The sequence below is a fragment of the Myotis davidii genome, unplaced genomic scaffold, assembly GCF_000327345.1.
Source record: "Myotis davidii unplaced genomic scaffold, ASM32734v1 scaffold854, whole genome shotgun sequence".
In the NCBI taxonomy this organism is placed as follows: Eukaryota; Metazoa; Chordata; class Mammalia; order Chiroptera; family Vespertilionidae; genus Myotis; species Myotis davidii.
This window is the reverse complement of record NW_006285939.1, coordinates 311,127-313,919: the sequence shown is the minus strand read 5'-3', so window position 1 is coordinate 313,919 and position 2,793 is coordinate 311,127.

Genomic DNA, 2,793 nt, shown 5'->3' with positions numbered 1-2,793 from the left:
CACTGAGGGCTCCCAGACTGTGAGAGGGGGCAGGCTCGGCTGAGAGACCCCCAACCCCCAGTGCACAAATTTCATGCACCCGGCCTCTAGTAATAAATAAAATAATTGCTCCCTTTGATTCAGCAAGCCCAGGTTTGGAAATTTATTCTACAGAAACAGAAGTGCCAATGTATTTGAGAACATCTATCACCATGTTGTTATAGAATCAAAAACAGAAACAACGAGCCCTGGCCAGAGTGACTTGGTTGGTTGTAGCATCGTCCTGTACACCAAAGGGTGTCAGGTTCGATTCCAGGCCAGGGCATATACACACCTAGGTTGCAGGTCAAGGCACATATGGGAGGCAATGGATCATTGTTTCTTTCTCCCATTGATCTTTCTCTCTCTCCCTTCTTCTCTTTTCTTCTCTCTAAAATTAATGAAAACATGTCCTTGTGTGAGGATTGAAAGAAAAAAAAAAAACACAGAAACAACTTAAAGTTTCTCTCATCAGGGGGATGGATCAGTACATTATCAAGAACTATTGCACAGCCATTAAAAAGGTACACTCTATGCATATACTTCAACTTGGAAGGATGTTTCTGCTGTATGTCTAAATGAAAACAAAATGTAAATTACCATTTAAACTGTTATGCAATGACATGAGATAGATGGACAGATGGGTAGATATTCATGGATGGATGGGCAGGTAGATTTTCTACATATGTACTTCCATGTATGAACACATTCATCTGTTGCTATTTGCTGGGCATGAAAGTCTTTGGGGGGAAATTTGACATATTTATGAATTATTTAACTTGTAAAAATATGTTTTACTTTTATTCTTTAAAAATTAAAAAAAGGATTAAAATAAATGCAAGATTCAATTTTCTTTGAAATGAACCCAAAAAATAGGTTGGCTTGAGCATTAGAGAAGGAGCCCAAGAGACAAAAGTATGATAAAGAAAGAGTAATAACACATCAATGGTAGAATCTAGGTAGACAGCACATGGATATTTGCTGTATCACTTGACAATGTCCACAATGACCTTTGAGGGAAAAACTAAAGAGATATAACATGAGGTAGATAAATAGATGATAGATGATAGATAGATAGATAGATAGATAGATAGATAGATAGATAGATATAGATGTGAGTGGGTGGATAAATAGCCAGACAGATAAGGCCTCTGACCACTGCAAAAGTGAATTCATGATGTAACAAGTGACTTGCTTCTTCCTGGGTTGCCCAGGGTCAGGCATGCTTTTTTTGACCATCCCAAGAGCACACCTTCTGAGCCATTTAATCTTTTGCTGTGGTCAGTGTGGGATGCACTCTGGAGTGAACCCCAAGTCTGGGCATTTCCCAAGTGTACAGACTCTAGATATACATAGGTCTGTGGAAGGTTTGGGGCCTCAGAAGTACCTGGTATTCCATGGTTCTAAGGGCAACCTCTGCCTCTTGGGGCATCTCTCCCCAACTTCACAGAGGAGCTCTGGTCACAGGCTGCCACGCACCAACTCCTACTGAGTTCTCAGATTCTCCAGGCTACCTGTGAACGCTGTTGCAGCAGTGCTGTGAGGTTCTCCTTCAGAAAGCCAAGGCACAGGGCACTCATGTCACCTAATCTAAGTCTCTACTCTAGAGGGCATAGGCTTTGGAGGCATTCCTAAGCTCACACTCTTGACACTTCTGCCCATGTGGTTGTCTGTACAAGCGAAGGGAGACCGAGGATTCCGACTTCATCCCAATTCCAAAGTCAATACCCAAGATTACACGGAAGTCCCTGTAGTCCCTGGGCCATGCCAGGTAGGGCTGAGTGGGGAGATGCATAGCATCTCCTGCTTTCATTCTGAGACTTGCACCCAACATGCTCTCCTCAGCGCTAGATACCCTTCGCACCTGGAGAGCATAGAGAACTCTAGACACAGAATTTCCTCCCAATGAGCTCAGGCCACACCCCAGGAGGGCAGGTTGCCTCCTCCTGCAGGCTCTCTCTAACTCAGTCACCCCAGAGACTCACAACAAAACTCCAGTTTCTCCTCCGTGAGGCTCTGGGCCATACACCTAAATCCAGGTGCAGCAACGCTCCAGGCACCCCAGGTTGAGCCTGCATTTTAATAAGAGTCCAGGGGAAGCACTTTCCCCAGAAAGAGGCTTCTTCCAGTTCTTCGCCCCCACCCTTCCTGGTCCAGAGGCTGTGCCTGGGCTCAGGCAATGTGGAAATGTGTCCTCAGAAGACCAGAATGCATGCTCAGAGCTGGGATTCCCCAAGTGGAGGGGGAGCGGGAGGACCAGTCTTCCCAGCTGGGACTCAGGAGGCCTTACTATTATTATAAATAAGGCTCACTTCATTGGCTGCAAATGGTGGAGTGGTGTGACCATATGTCACTTGGGCATTAAACAAATCCTAATGAGCTAAAAATATGTTTCTTTTAGCTAATTGACCACTTTGGCCTTCATAAACCGCTGGGTAAACATCCTCAGATAACGGTTTCCAGAGAGTAGATTGTGGCTGTCAAGTGTGCTGAGAAAGCCCGACCCCTCCCCATGGCCGCTTCCTCCGGCTGCCTGCTGAGGCCCACATGCACGCCTGCCTGCTGGCTGCACAACCCACGTGTGTGCTGGAGATAACGGGCCAAGTGACAGGAGTAGAGCCAGGCCACTCCCCCAGTGCTCTGCCTGGCTGTGTGCCCATGCTTTCGGTGGTGGTTGTAACTGAGCCATCGTTGTCTCATCTGTGAAGTGAGGGAAATGCCCACCCCTGGAGGGATGCAGAGAAAAAGCAGGCTTCTCAGTCCTAGACAGGACCC